This window comes from Papio anubis, chromosome 1 (genome assembly GCF_008728515.1).
Source record: "Papio anubis isolate 15944 chromosome 1, Panubis1.0, whole genome shotgun sequence".
NCBI classification, from domain to species: domain Eukaryota; kingdom Metazoa; phylum Chordata; class Mammalia; order Primates; family Cercopithecidae; genus Papio; species Papio anubis.
The window spans coordinates 15,752,426-15,769,055 of record NC_044976.1 but is presented as its reverse complement, the minus strand read 5'-3'; the positions used below and the strand labels follow the sequence as shown (position 1 = coordinate 15,769,055).

Sequence of the window (16,630 nt, the reverse complement as noted above, 5' to 3'; positions counted from 1 at the left end):
CAGGCCAAGTTCCTCTGGCCTCAGGGCCTTTGCATTTGCTGTAGCCCCTACCTGGAACACTTTTCCCTCAGATCCTTGCAGGGGGAGCTCCTGCTTGTCATTCAGGTCTGGCTTAAACGTCTCTCTGCAGAGAGGCCTCCCTGACCACCTGCAGATAACGAATCCTGTAACCCCCACCCCCACATACACCCTCTCTACCCTTCATCCCCAGTTATCACCGTCACACCAGTCTGTTTCCTTCACAGGACTTAATGCATACAATGTGGTTACCTTATAAATTTGATGTGTTTGATTTTTGTCTCCTCCACCATCATATAAGACCCACGAGGCCAGGCACTGTAGCTCACACCTGTAATCCCAGCACTTCAGGAGGCTGAGGTGGGAGAATCACTTGAGGTCAGCAGTTCAAGACCAGCCTGGCCAACATATTGAAACCCCATCTCTACTAAAAACACAAAAAATTAGCCAGGTGTAATGGCAGGAACCTGTAATCCCATCTACTCAGGAGACTGAGGCTGGAGAATCACTTGAACCCAGGAGGCAGAGGTTGCACCATTGCACTCCAGCCTGGGTGACGGAGCAACACTCCATCTCAAAAAAAAAACAAAAAAACAAAAAAACAAAAAAACCACCACCAGGGCAAGGTTAATGTCAGCCTGCTCACTGTTGTAACTGAAAAAGATCAAAATATGCCATCCCAGGGCCAGAAGTCGTAGTTCACACCTGTAGTGCCAGCACTTTGGGAGGCTGAGGCAGGAGGATCATTTGAGGTCAGGAGTTCAAGACAAGCCTAGCCAACATGGTGAAACCCTGTCTCTACTAAAAATACAAAAATTAGCTGGGTGTGGTGGTGTGCACCTGTAATCCCATCTACTCAGGAGGCTGAGGCTGGAGAATCACTTAAACCCAGGAGGCAGAGGATGCAGTGAGCCAAGATTGGGCTATTACACTCCAGCCTGGGTAACAGAGCAAGATGCTGTCTCACAAAAAAAAAAAAAAAAAAGAATTATTTTGAGCTCAAGGTACTTGAGCAGCAGCAGATGCAGGAAGAGCTCTTTGTCTCCCCTTTTCTGCCTATAAGCAGGACACACATTTCCCTTTGTAAAGGTGATATAAATTTCCATTTGCAAAGGTGTATCCCTCTATCTTATCTGCATAACAAACCTTACTAAACCACCCTTATCTACCATACATTTCCTAGTCACTTTCGTGAAATGCACTGCCCCCCTAAGAGTCCAATTCTTTTCTTTTGTCTCCTGCTTCTCCACAATTTATCGCCCTTTGTTAAAATGTTATGTAAGCTCCCGGGTCTAACTGCCTCTTTGGATTTTCATTTCTTTTCTATGGAGATCCCTTACAGTAAAAAATACATATGTATAGTAACATTAAATAAAATCAATATGCCTTTTCTCCTATTAATCTGTCTTTTGTCAGTTTAATTCATAGGCTCTATCACAGAACCTAACAGCGTAGAAGAAAAGGTATTCCTCCCCTACGTGACAAAAGCCAACATTGCTAAGCGTTGACCTGGGCCGGGCACTATAATGAGCATCCTACTTGCACTTTTGTTAAATCCCCGTGCCTTATGACACAGCTACTAGTGTTATCCCTATTCTACAGATGAGAAAACAGATAAGAGAAGGGTCAGGTGAGTTGCCCAAGGCCCAACATAGAAAGAGCCCCAGCAGGGAGCAGGGTACCCCTCTACTCCCAGAACCCAATACAGTCTCTCCCTTTCTGGGCCCTAAATAGATACTTGCCAAATGAGCAAATGAATTACTGAATACATGAATGCTATGCACCACAATATTGAGAAAGGCTGTCTTTAGGTGGTAAAATGATTTCCATTTTCTTCTCTCTGTATTTTCTCTGTGTTTTCTTCAGTGGTCATGCAATACATACATAACTTAAGAGTAAAACAAATGCCTATTTTAAAAGAAATTCAAAGGTTGTGGGTAATGTCTAGGTTCAGGAATATTTTTCTTTAATTTCGGGAGACTGTTATTTTCCTACTTAATTTAACCATTGTTTTTCTAGGGAAATTGAATAAAAAGCTCACATTTCCAAAGCTCACTCCAAGTCTGCCCACTTCAAACAATGAAGAGAGGGGAGTAATGAGAGCTGGCTCCCGCCTTGTATGCTAATGGCCGGGATTCTGGGATGCATACCAATCAGCCAGTGACTAGAACCAGGACTTTTGCAGAGAGGAGGACACTCTGGGGGCAGGCTCTCAAGGAGAAAGGGGTTCCACAACTCAGAAATGCCACCTCATCTTGGGCCCAACATGCCAACATGGGCTGGCACCATCACAAACCACCTGCACTGCCCTGGACTGGGGATGTATCTACAAGAAGGTGGTGTTGGGGCCTTGTCTGAGACCACCCTCTCAACCAATAGGCCAGTGGGAAGATGAACCCCATGGCAGGGAGTTCGGTGCTGGCTCTAACCAAGAGGTGGGCAGACCCTGGGCCTGTGGCCAAGTGGTCAACTATCCTTCCCCATTTTCCATGGCATATGGGCACTGCTGCTAGGGGCTGTCAAAGGCACAGCCGAGCCAGGCCCTGGGAGGGTTGGCACTGCTCAAGGAAAGACACAGAGTGGAGAGGCAGGACTCTGGGGCGAGCAGAATGTGGTGCTTCTACCTCTTGGTTGCACAACCCTGGGCAAGTTCAATGGAGGCAAAACATAGATAATGATGCAGCCTACCTCTTGGAGTAGCTGAGAACTGAACAAGCTCCCACAAGCCATGCACTACCAAGGGGCCTGCCACTCTGCAATTTTTAGCCATTAGTATTAGCTCTTTCCTGACACCAGGCCTAGGGGGCCCATGTGGATACCAGGGTTCTATTCTCATCCTTGCCCCTGAGCCACAGGGTAACAAACCCAGCTATGACCAGACTGGGCCTTGCTAACACTGGATTAAAAAAACACACATTAACTCCAAACTAAGAAGGGCAAAGTGTGCTGAGATTCCAGGCATGTGACTAATCTCTCCCTACCCTCCTCAAAGGGAAAAGGAACACCGCATAAAGGAAGGGAGCATGGGACTGCAGAAAGATCTCAGCACCTGCCGGGTTCGAATCCTACCACTTACAAACACAGTGCCCTTGGATAAGTCTCTGAGACTCAATTTCCTCATCGATAAGATGGGAAAATAGGACCTACTTGCAAGATCGGCATGGAAATTAAATGAATTGATGCATGAAAAATACCCGGCACATATAGGCATAAAGTCAAAATCAGTTGTCTTTAAACAAACAAGCTCTCAATTGTCTGCCTAAATGAAAGACAGAAGCAGCTTTTCTGGTATTAATTAGCAATGGGGGAAGAACAGGAGACCCCTCTTCCCATCCCAATTAAGTTTTGTTTGGCTTGATATTAACATGGATTTTTTTTTTTTTTTTTTTTGAGAATCCACCAGCCACAGATGCAGGGGCTGGAACAGCAGCAAGCTTTAGAGACAGCAGGAAACTACCAAGAAACCTTAAAGATTTTCAGGGAAGCAGGGTGATCCACACAGCACAAGGCCCCTGACAGGCGAGGTTTGGCAGACTTCCTTTGCTGGCATCCAGATGATGCTGTGCCCCCTGACTTGAGGAAGGTTCAATGCTTCCCCTGCTCTGTTTCAAACCCTGCAGACTTTTGATTTACCTGACACCAGAGTCAGACTGAGCTCTCAATAATTCATGCCTCTGAGCCTTTGCACATGCCCTTCCTTCTGGGTAGAAAAAACACACATTAACTCCCCTGGGTAGAAGGAGCAGCATGTGCAAAGACTCGGAGGCATGAACTGTTTCCCTCTCCCTACCCCATTCCCCTGCTACACTCTGCACATCCCTCCACTGTATGTAACTGTGCCGTGTCCATCTCTCAACCAGAGATCACAGGCGGTACAAGAGCAACTGTCTGCTTCTACTCTCTCATGCAGGCCCTGCATCCATATGGACAGGTCATACCCACTGTTGTCTATGCCAGCTCTAGCCACCCATGTCCTGGACGTCACAACTCCACAAGCCCCAAGCTACTTAACTTGTCCATGGTCTGTCCTCAGACATCACCGCTGTTTTTCCTCCAAGATGCCTGGGTCATCCCGAATAGGGTTATTCAATGGCAAAGTCAGCTCTCAATTAACTGAATCTCCTCCTTGTCCCGTTTCCCCTCTTTCTGGTGCATGGTAACAACTCGCGCGCTGGAGTGGAGAGCTCCCATGATTTGAGGGCAATTTACAACTTCCATCAGCACAGCAGGCCCTGTCCAGCAGCTGCCCCTCAGCCACGAAGACACTAAGATCAGTCCTGGAGCGGCATCACACGAAAATGTAAGTTCAAAGGGAGGGACTGAGTTGCTCATTGCTGGATTCCCAGTGGTGTGCTGGTAAACAAGCTCTTCAGGGGAAAAGATTCTGATTTGCAGTGTTTGCCAAGTTATATGGTATAAATATTCTCACTGTGGCCAATTTCAAGCTGCCAACATCACATCACTGAATGGAGTTGAGATATGCAGTAGCACACCACTATGTACATTACACACACACCCACACTGACACCCCCTGATATGGTTTGGCTCTGTCTCCACCCAAATCTCATCTTGAACTGTAGCTCCCATAATCCCTGCATGTCATGGGAGAGACGTGGTGGGAGGTAATTGAATCACAGGGGCAGGTTTTCCCCATGCTGTTCTCATGATAGTGAATAAGTCTCCCAAGATCTGATGGTTTTATAAAGGGCAGTTCCCCTGCACAGGGTCTCTTGCCTGCCACCATGTAAGACGTGCCTTTGCTTCTCCTTCACCTTCCACCATGATTGTGAGGCCTCCCCAGCCATGTGGAACTGTGAGTCCATTAAACCTCTTTTTCTTTATAAATTACCTAGTCTCGGGTATTTCTTCATAGCAGTATAAAAACAGCAGTATGAAAAAGAACTAATACATCCCCCAATGCGCGCGCACGCGCACACACACACACACACACGCACACAAAGCAGCAAATAACCACAAATGCACAGGTAATAGAGTAAAATAGTTAGAAAAAAAATTGAATATTTATTACTTTATAAAATATAATTTACGGCCTGGGCATGGTGGCTGACACCTGTAATCCCAGTACTTTGGGAGGCTGAGGTGAGCAGATCACCTGAGGGCAGGAGTTTGAGACCAGCCTGGACACCATGGTGAAACCCCATCTCTACTAAAAATACAAAAATTAGCCAGGCGTGGTGGTGGGTGCCTGTAATCCCAGCTACTTGGGAGGCTGAGGCATGAGACTCGCTTGAACGTGGGAGGCAGAGGTTATTGTGAGCCGAGATCATGCCATTGCACTCCAGCCTAAGCAACAAGAGCCAAAACTGTAACTCAAAAATAATAACAATAATAATAATAATAGTATATGTATACGTATAAAATTTATGGCTGGACACAGTGGCTCATGACTGTAATTCCAGCAGTTTGAGAGGCCAAGGCAGGTGGACCACCTGAGGTCAGGAGTTCAAGACCAGCCTGGCCAACATTGTGAAACCCCATCTCTACTAAAATACAAAAATTAGCCAGGTGTGGTGGCAGGCGCTTGTAATCCCAGCTACTGTAATCCCAGAGGCTGAGGCAGGAGAATCACTTGAACCCAGGAGGTGGAGGTTGCAGTGAGCAGAGATCACACCATTGCACTCCAGCCTAGGCAACAAGAGTGAAACTCCATCTCAAAAATATATAATAATAGCCGGGCGCGGTGGCTCACGCCTGTAATCCCAGCACTTTGGGAGGCTGAGGTGGGTGGATCACCTGAGGTCAAGAGTTTGAGACCAGCCTGGCCAACATGGTGAAATCCTGCCTTTACTAAAAGTACAAAAATTAGCCAGGCATGGTGGTGGGCTCCTGTAATTTCAGCTACTTGGGAGGCTGAGGCTCCCCCTGCACTTGAAACCAGGGGTGGAGGTTGCAGTGAGCTGAGATTGCACCACTTCACTCTAGCCTGGGCGAAAGAACGACACTCCGTCTCTCTCTCTCTCTCTCTCTCTCTATATATATATATATATATATATAATATATATAATTTACTTAATGATGACTGTATATACTAAAAAAAAAATTGTTTTTGAGACAGAATTTTACTCTTGTCCCCTAGGCTGGAGTACAATGGCACGACCTCGGCTCACTGCAACCTCCACCTCCTGGGTTCAAGCAATTCTCCTGCCTCAGCCTCCCGAGTAGCTGGGATTACAGGCACGCACCACCACACCCGGCTAATTTTTTTTATTTTTAGTAGAGACGGGGTTTCACCATGTTGTCCAGGCTGGTCTCGAACTCCCGACCTCAGGTGATCTGCCTGCCTCAGCCTCCCAAAGTGTTGGGATTACAGGTTTGAGCTACCACACCCAGCCTCAAAATTTGTTATAATGGCTGTGTTTAAAAACTGGCTCATAAAATTCCTAAAATTTAGCAATCAGCTCTTATGTGTAGGTATGAGCTAGTTCCCAACTCACCACTGCCCAGGATCCAGCAGAGGCTCTATAAGGACTCCTGGGAATGTCATCAGACCAGGGTCCTGAAGGAAAATGGCTCTGATGCCCTCCACTGAGGTAGAGAGACCAAGAACTCTCTGGGACACGGCAAGGAAAGGACTGAGCTGGGCCCAAGGTGGCACCGTGGGGTGGAACAACTTTGGCACACTCAGTTGTTAAAGAACTTGATTGTCTCCTGGACTTTAGACCCCTTGAGGGCAAGAACAGTGGCTCATTCACCCGTCTAGTCTAGCCGGGTGACAGGAATACAAAAGGCACTGGAGACAGCTGTGCAGAAGAAAGCAAGGACTGCGTGGCCAGGGAGTCCCAGGCTGAGTGCTGGCTCCTTCGATGACTCGCTTCAGCAGTGACATTATATGCTCATCTTCCTCATTAGTAAAATGGGTATGAACCCATCTCCCTGCCTAATTACTAGGGTGTTATCAAAACAAAGAGATAGCAGATATGCAAGTGCAATGTAAATCTATGTTATTATTATCTTATCATGGCATATATATCACTTACTTTATCTTTTCAAAATTAATCTAAGAAGATTACATGTATTCTTTCTACTCTATTCCTTCTCAATGTATAAGAGGTACATGCTTAAATCATCTAGCCCAGCACCTGGCACTCAGCGTATATTATAAATGTCTGTTAATTAATATACCATTTGTCCAAGTAACAGCACACTTTCCTCAAATATATATACACATATATATACACACACACACAAATATATATACACACACACACACACACACACATATATATATATATATATTTAAGACAGAGTCTCCCTCTGTCACTTAAGCTATAGTACAGTGGCACAATCACAGCTCACTGCAGCCTCGAACTTCCAGGCTCAATTGATCCTCCCATCTCAGCCTCCTGAGTAGCTGGGACTACAGGCGTGCACCACCACATCCAACTAATTTTTAAAACTTTTTGTAGAGACGTGGTCTCCTGCGTTGCCCAGGCTGGTCCCGAACACCTGGGCTCAAGTGAGCCTCCCACCTGAGGCTCCTAAAGTGCTGGGATTACAAGCATGAGCTACCATGCTCAATCTTCTTTTTATTTTTTTTCTTTTGAGATAGAATCTCATTCTGTTACCCAGGCTGGAGCGCAGTGGCACAATCTTGGTTCACTGTAACCTTCGCCTCCCGGGTTCAAGCGACCCTCCCACCTCAGCCTCCCAAATAGCTGGGATTACAGACGTGCACCATCACACCCGGCTAATTTCTGTTTTTGTTTTTGTTTTGAAGTGGAGTTTCGCTCTTGTCACCCAAGCTGGAGTGCAATGGTGCGATCTCGGCTCACTGCAACCTGCACTTCCCAGGTTCAAGCGATTCTCCTTGAGTAGCTGGGACTACAGGCATGTGCCACTACGCCCAGCTAATTTTATATTTTTAGTAGAGACGGGGTTTCACCATTTTGGCCAGGCTAGTCTTGAACTCCTGACCTCAGGTAATCTGCCCACCTCCGCCTGCCAAAGTGCTGGGATTACAGGCATGAGCTACTGAGCCTGGCCATAATTTTTGTATTTTTAATAAAGACAGGTTTTCACCATGTTGGCCAGGCTGATCTCAAACTCCTGACCTCAAGTGATCCACCCAACTTGGCTTCCCAAAGTGCTGGGATTACAAGCGTGAGCCACCACACCCAACCTCCTCTTATACTAACCTGGTACCTGGGCCCCAGAGCCGTCCACCAGCTTTCCCCCCTCCCCAGACTCCTCCAGAGTTAAAACTTGGAACAGAACTTGGGAACCATTAGTTATTAGACATTCATTTATTCAGCCAACTATGTGTAGTGCACCCACTATGCACCAGGCACTGTTCTGAGCTGTGATCAAGGACAGGCATGGTCCCTGCTCCACTGGAAGACCGTAAAAAAAGCCCCCCGCCCCCACGACTGGGGCAGGAACCCTCAGAGCATTGGGGCTAGCCTGGCTCACTGGAGAGGAAGTAGCTCTGGAGTGAGAAATCAGAGGTGAAGAATGGGATCCACTTCCTGGATAGAGAGAACAGCCCGCAGAGGCTCTTTGGCGGAAGGGGAAGGGACAGGGGGCCTCGGGAAGGCAAGTGCCTGGGGACAGCGAGCATCATATTCGGGCACCACAGGAAGCCTTACAGGAGGGTTCTGAGCTTCACCCTGAGGGCCTGAGGAAGGGGCAGGGCAGTCCCCAGCCCACAGTCACAGGGAGCTTGGAGATTTCCGGAGGCTGACCTGCTATCTAGTCTGTGTGTCCAGGGCCTGAACACCGTGGGGGACACAGTGCTGGGCGGATGCCAGGAAGAGCTATGCATTTTAATGAGCCCGCACAACCTGCCCTCTCTCCCCAGAATCCTAGGAGGAGCAGATGGGGCTACCGGCAGGTGGGGCGTGGCTTCCCAGTAGCATCCCTAAGGGAAGCCAAGGACTTTGGGGCAGCAATTGAGCTCCAAAGCCAGTGGGGAAGTGCAGTCCACTAGCCACCACCTCTCTGCTTGGCACTGACGCAATGCAGGGCCTCCTGACTTTCAGGGCCAAAGGAAGATTCGAGACCCCTGCCCCAGGGCTCTGGGAGAGGGAGGAAGAATTGTCCCCATGCTCCCTACAGTCAGGCCGACGCTCCCTCTCAGAGGCCATCCCAGACACTCCAAGGAGGCTGGTCTTCATGTAGGGCCCTCCTGTTCCAGGGAGGATCCGGACTGGCGGCTCTGCAGCCACGGCCTCCGGCTGACCCGGCATCCTCTCCTCCCACAGTCTCCTCCTGCAGGAGGCCGTCCCGTTCCGCCTCTGGGCGGGGGTCCAGGGTGGGAGAGGCTGACTCACCACATAGGCGACAAGGGCACTCCCTGACTTCACCCGATCCCAGGGACCCCCAAGGTCAGCGCAGGAGGAGGTGGACCACAGCGGAAAGTGAGGCACAGGGTGGGGACGGGGGTTCCCAAACTGTCCTGACCCCAACCGGCTGGAGGCCACACACACACAAGCTGAAGTACAAAGGCCACTCGCCCTAGTAACACCAGAACTCCAGTGACACAAGAAGAGACCCACACCGAGGGGAGACGCGGGCGCGGGGCTCTCACACCCAGACACAGGGACACAGCGGCGGACACAGCCCCCGCCGGCCCACGGCGACACGCCCGGGACCTCCGGAGGACCCCGGCGCCTGGAGCGCCTCCCCCGCACTCGCAGACTCGGGGACACGCGAGGATCCCGCGGAGGCAGGGCCCCCGCGCTCACTCACCCGCCTCGGCCGCCCGGGCCCGCGCCTTTGTCATGCGCGCCGCTCACAAAGGCGCTCGGCGGCCGGCGCCGCGCCTCCAGCTCCTCAGGCCGCCGCGGGCGCCCATGGCCGGGACGGCGCCCCCACCGCCGCCGCCGCCGCCGCCGCCGCCGCCCGAGCCATCGGCCGCGCTGCCCGCCCGTTCGCGAGGTCCGCCTGCCGGACTGCGCCCGCGCCCGCCGCGCTCTGAGGCCTGGTCCCGCCGCCGCCGCCGTGCGCGACGCGGCGCCGCCCCCACCCGCCCGGTCCCGGGCCGCCGCGGCTGAGGTCACCGCTTAACCCCTGGTGGCCGGGGCCGCGGCCGCCGCGCCCCCTCCCTGCTCCGAGCGCGCCGCGAGGGAAATGGGGCCTCCCTCAACCCGCTGCGAGCCCCCAGCGGTCCCGGCAGCCCACCCGGCCCCCCACAGTAAAGGGAGGAAACTGAGGCCCGCGGGGATGGGGCCCGTCCCCGGCCACACGACGACCTCCTCGCTCCTGCACCCACCCCGGGGTCCCCGCTTCCCGCCTCCCGCTTCTCCTTCCCCAGTTCTCCCGCGGAGAGATCCCGCAGGCGCGCAGGGTGCCGGCTTCTCCTCCCCCGCGTCAACATTTTGTCCTGAGGTTCCCCCAAATGGGTGAGAGATTCCTGGGCCGGCCCCAGGGGAAACCCTAGACTTATGACCTGCCCCTCAACCAGTCTCAGCGGCCCCCTACTGCCCTCCCACCCCCGCCATGGCAACATAGGGAACCTTGCAGCCATGCACCCTAACCTCCAAGAACAACCCTGACGGGTTCAGGCATTAGCGGCTTTGAGACTGACAACACCCCAGTGATGTAGCCCCATTTTCCCCAGAAGAAAACTGAGGCTCAGAACTGTGAGTAACTTGGCAAAGCTCACTGAGCAGCAAAGTGCTGGGACTGAGATCCTATCACTCCCCTGCCTTTGCAGCTCCAAAGCTGCCAAACACTAGGTACTCCCTCCTGAAATTCCAAAGAGGGCCTCTGGATATGATGCAATTAATTACAGTTATCAGGTCATTAATTAAGATTATCCGCGTTGTTGTTAAACACTCCCCCGCTACCTCTCTATTTGCAAGGAAATTCACACGCGGGCTTATCAGCAATTACTCCTGGGTTGATAATGATAAGTTCTGCAGCCTCCAAAGGGTACAGGTGCATGTAGGTTGAAATCATTTTCAGCTTGTGTTCCTTACAGCCTACAGCCGGCAAAAACGTTTTTTTGTTGTTGTTGTTGTTTGGGTTTTTTTTTTTTTTTTTTTTTTTTTTTTTTCCTATTTGTCAGGCACCAACCTCAGGGGCTACCAATGAGACGAGGAAGCAGACAGACCCCAGCCCCGCCCCCTCGGAGCTCATAGGCTTAGGAGAAGACACAAATAAACAGAAGGCTACAGTGCAGTGAGACAAGTCACACAGGCCACACTCTGAAATCATCTTATTCACCGACTCGTTGGTTTGTTTATTATCACTCTCCACACAAGAACATAAGCACCACAGAGTCGTCCTAAGCCCCAGGCTAGGGCAACACTGGCTCATAGTAATAGGCGGTGGATATTCTTTGAGCATTTTTTGCTCTGTTCCACACATCGTTCTAGTCATGCAGGAGACATCAGTGAACACAACAGGCACGGCCCCTGCCCTGATGTGAATAAATGATGGCAGGACAGCAGACAGGAGAGATTTGGGGATGCTAGCAAAGCAGGAAGAACACTTCAGATGTCCATTGAGTGACCTCAGGCTCATGGTATTAAGCTTTGGACCAGAATATGGACTTTTGGGTCCTGCTGTCATAGCCAGAGCCAAGTACACGTGCCAGAGCCAAGTACATGTCCCAGACCAACATCGCAGTCTTACACAATTTACTCCAACCCCTTCCTTGGCTATCTGTTTTTTTTCTTTCTTTCTTTCTTTCTTTTTTTAAGAGACTGGGTCTTGGCTGGGCGCGGTGGCTCACACCTGTAATCCCAGCACTTTGGGAGGCCAAGGCGGGCAGATCACGAGGTCAGGAGTTCGAGACCAGTCTGGCCAACATAGTGAAACTCTGTCTCTACTAAAAATACACAAAAAATTAGCCGGATGTGGTGGTGTGCGCCTGTAAGCCCAGCTACTCAGGAGGCTGAGGCGGGAGAATCACGTGAACCTGGGAGGTGGAGGTTGCAGTGAGCCAAGATCATGCCACTGCACTTCAGCCTGGGTGACAGAAAGAGACTCTGTCTCAAAAAAAAAAGAGACTGAGTCTTGCCCTGTGGCTCAGGCTGGCACAATCAGCTCAATGTAACCTCAAACTCCTGGGCTCAAGCAATCCTCCTGCCTCAGCCTGCAAGTAGCTGGCACTACAGGTGCGGGCATGGTGGTGCCTGTAGTGCCTGTATTGCCAGGTAGCCATGCCTGGCTAATTTTTTTTTTTTTTTTTTTTTTTTTTTTTTTGTAGAGATGGTGGTCTTACTATGTTATCCAGGTTGGTCTTGGACTCCTGGGCTCAAGAGATCATCCCATCTCGGCCTCCCAAAGTGCTGGGATTACAGGTGTGAGTCACCGTGCCCGGTCTCCTTTATTATCTTATTTCCCATCTGATCCCGAAATGTCTGACTCCTCCAGCTCAGGACGCCCTTACCTTCTTTGGTTGTACTGAGTGTTACCCTCCCCTCCAAGAACCATCACAAGGCCCAGAATCCCCAGGAGGCCTTTTCACATGGTCTCCTCCATTCCCTGATCTCCCCCTCCTCTGAGTTCTATAGCACCTAGTCCTTTTGTTATAAGTTGGCTCTGGGTGATAACTGATTTGACCCATCTAGCTTGAGGGCAGCTATGATATAGCCTTGAGGGCAGGGGTCATGCCCCAGACCCCCATTGTCCCCCCAGAGTCCAGCACAGTTTAGGGGCATACTCTTTAGAGGATCATAATGGATTCTAAAGGACACCCTAGAACCCTTATCAATAGAACCCTCTGGGTCTAGGGTTCCAAACCACCTGCTCATAAAACAAATTGAGTCTGCAGAAGCATTTTGTTTTGCCTATAGTGGTTTTCTTGTTGTTGTCAGTTGCCATCATTTAGTCATTGGGAGATTTCCCATAAAAAGTCAGATTGCAGCCAGGAGCAGTGGCTCATGCCTATAATCCCAGCACTTTAGGAGGCCAAGGCAGGAGGATTGCTTGAGGCCAGGCATTTTAGACCAGCCTGGGCAACATCGGGAGACCCCCATCTCTACAAAAATAAAAAATAAACCTAGCCAGATGCAGTAGTGCATGCCTGTAGTCCCAGTTGCTTAGGTGGCTGAGGTGAGAGGATCACTTGAGCCCAGGAGTTTGAGGCTGCAGTGAGCCATGATCCCACCACTGCACCCCAGCCTAGGCAACAGCATGACCCTGTCTCTGAAAAAAAAAAAATTAAAAGCCAGATTTTTAGCTTCTCTTAACAAATCTGAAGATCTGATAATGCCAGGTCCACATTCCCCCATGGCCACACTCTGCAGGGCCCCAGGAGTGGTGGCCCTTTAGACACAGTTGTGCTCTCTACTTGTCAGTGTCACTCCCAGCCCTCTGTCACTCCTCTGATTTGAGGCCCCTCCTCTGTGATTTAGTGTTTTAATTTCATTTTCCCCCTCTACTCTCCACTTTGATGAGAAAGAATCACATCACAAAACATACACTGGAAAATAAATAAACCGGCAGCCCTCACAGTCCAGGCCAGCCCTCAGCAGGCCACATCCTCACGTACTCTTGTCCTCCTGACATGCACCTGCCTCTTCACTCTCACTTTCCCAAAAACACATTCTTTTTTTTCTTTTTTGAAGATAGAGTCTTGCTGTGTCACTGAGGCCGGAGTGCAATGATGTGATCTCAGCTCACTGTAACCTCCACCTCCCAGGCTTAAGTGACCCTCCTACCACAACCTCCTAACTGAGACTACAGGTGCACACCATCATGCCCTGCTAATTTTTGTGGGTTTTTTTTGGTAGAGATGGGGTTTCACTATGTTGCCCAGGCTGGTCTTGAACTCCTGGACTTAAGTGATCCTCCCACTTTGGTCTCGCAAAGTGCCGGGATTACAGGTGTGAGCCATTGTGCCCTACCCCAGTTGTACACTCTAACCTCCACAGCACAAATGAATGCACAGGTGTTTCTCTGAGCCTTTGCCCTCGGCTGGAATACCCCTGACTACTCCATCCCCCAGACACTATGGTTAATTGCTTGTTAGTGCTGTTAACATAAATAGCACCTTCTCTGGGAGCTCTTTCCAAGGACTTCCGTACTGGGCCCCTGGTTCCTACCCGCAGCCTGCATTCCCTGGTCAGTGTGCCCTACCTACCATGTGTGGTGGCATGTTTGTCACATGTCTCCTCCCCGGACTGTGAATCCATGGAGGCTGGACTCTGTTGTTTCATTCCGGGTGGTATCCCCGGCACCTGCTCCAAAACCTGCTGCAGCATAGACAGGAGACAAATATGTGCTGAATAGATGAGTGGATGGGTTTCAATAGCCACAAAAGGAACAAAAAGGATTTCTGGGAACATTTCCATGTCCCAGAACATTCAATTAACCAGAATCACCCACTCACTGAGCACTCCGGTGAGGGCAGGATTTATTGTGTAAGCAAAATCATCGATGATACATTACATCTGGATGGGACTCAGGAGTCCGTCCTCCTTGTCTCCACTGCTGACCTGGGAAAGAGGGAATGAGGGCGTAAGGGGTGGTATTTCCCTGGTCAGAGAGGCTAGGTGACCTGTCCAAGGTTGCTCAGCAATCTGGTGGAAAAGCCAAGATGGGGACCCAGGGCCCTCGCTGCTGCCTCCCAGTCTGGCCCCGCTCCCACCAGTCAGCTCAATAGTGCAGGGGTCCCCAATCCCCTGGCCATGGACAGAACCAGTCTGTGGCCTGTTAGGAACCAGGCCACACAGCAGCAAGTGAGTGGCAGGTAAGCAAGCTTCATCTGTATTTACAGCCACTCCCATCACTCACATTACCACCTGAGCTCCGCTTCCTGTCAGATAAGCAGCGGTGGCATTAGATTCTCAGAGGACCACAAACCCTATTGTGAACTGCACATGCGAGGGACCTAGATTGCACGCTCCTTATGAGAATCTAATGCCTGATAATCTGTCACTGTCTCCCATCACCCCCAGATGGGACCGTCTGGTTGCAGGAAAACAAGCTCAGGGCTTCCACTGATTCTACATTATGGTGAGTTGTATAATTATTTCATTATATATTACAATGTAATAATAGAAATAAAGTACACAATAAATGTCATGCACTCGAATCATCCCAAAACCATCCCCCAACCCCAACCGTGGAAAAATTGTCTTCCACATCCACGAAACCAGTTCCTGATGCCAAAAAGTTTGAGGGTGATCAAAAAAGTAGATCAAAAAGTTTGATCTACCTCTGCTGTAGAAAAGAAACTGGCTGGGCATGGTGGCTCACACCTGTAATCTCAGCACTTTGGGAGGCCAAGGCAGACGGATCACCTGAGGTCAGGAGTTTGAGACCAGCCTGGCCAATATGGCAAAACCCTGTCTCTACTAAAAATATAAAAATTAGCTGGGCGTGGTGGCACGCGCCTGCAATCCCAGCTACTAGGGAGGCTGAGGCAGGAGAATCACTTGAACCCAGGAGGCGGAGGTTGCAGTGAGCTGAGATTGTGTCGCTGCACTCCAGCCCAGGCGACAGAGCAAGACTCCTTCTCCAAAAAAAAAACCAAAAAAAACCAAAAAAACAGAAAATGGGTGGGATGGGCATGTTGGCTGGCAAGGCACAATGACTCACATCTGTAATCCCAGCACTTTGGGAGTCCGAGGTGGGTGATTCACTTGAGGTCAGGAGTTCGAGACCAGCCTGGCCAACATGACGAAACTTCGTCTCTACTAAAAATACAAAAATTAGCTAGGCATGGTGGCAGCTGCCTGTAATCCCAGCTACTCAGGAAGCTGAGGCAGGAGAATCTCTTAAACCCGGGAGGCGGAGGTTGCAGTGAGCCAAGATCACGCTGCTGTACTCCAGCCTGGGAGACAGAACAAGACTCCGTCTCAAGAGAAAAAAAGAAAGAAAGAAAGTGGGTGGATGGGAATGTGGACTTCCCAAGTCTGGATACCCGCCTCGCATAGGCAGTATGAATGGAGAGTGCCCAGCCAGCAGCCAGTCCTTGTTATGCACTACGTCATCAAGCCAATCGTGAACAGGCCAGTATCAAAGAGAGAATGGGTCACATTTTGCTTACAAATGAGGATGATAGAGTCTGTCTTACCAAGTTGAAACCCTCTTTCCATAACATTCCTGCCCCTGTTCAATAGGACAGGAATTTTGAGGGGAGCTGGGATGCACTAAGCAACCCCTGAAGTCTTCTAGGTTCTTCATAATCCAGGACCTGCATTTGCGGGGAAGCAAGCTAAGGTCAACGACACAGCCACAGGTGTCCCAGGGGATCAGGCGGAAGGCAGCCTGACTTCCCTGAGCTGCTCCTTTACGGGACTTAGTGTCAGGAGAGACTAGTCTGAGTAGCCCATTCTCCTGGTGATGCAGTGTCAAAATAACCACGGCAGGCCGGCACAGTGGCTCACGCTTATAATCTCAGCACTTTGGGAAGCCAAGTTGGGAGGATTGCTTGAGCCCAAGAGTTCAAGACCAGCCTGGGCAACATAGCAAGACTCCATCTCTACAAAAATAAGGATAAAATAATAATAGCAAACGCCTAATAGCACTCTCTATATACCAGGTTCTGTTTAAACACTTCACATGTATTAGCTCATTTAATCCTCACAGGAACCCTATAAAGTGGATACTTTTATCCCCATTTTACCGATGAGGAAACTGAGGCACAAAGACACTCTGTCCTAGCCTTGAATGTTCGTCAAAATGACCTGTTCTT

General features: G+C 50.1%; 1 protein-coding gene across 3 annotated transcripts in view; it reads right to left on the bottom strand.

Moving 5' to 3' along the window:
* The window catches only part of ARHGEF10L (Rho guanine nucleotide exchange factor 10 like), a 178,794-nt gene that overhangs the window by 149,434 nt on the left and 12,730 nt on the right, over positions 1-16,630 (bottom strand). Inside the window, exon 1 of one of the 3 annotated variants that reach the window (XM_021936646.2) lies at positions 9,727-9,810. The exons of the other annotated variants lie outside the window; for them this stretch is intronic. The gene's annotated coding sequence lies outside the window, so the exon portion shown is untranslated. Of the gene's footprint in view, positions 1-9,726; positions 9,811-16,630 lie in introns of those variants that run through there. 3 annotated transcript variants of the gene reach the window in all.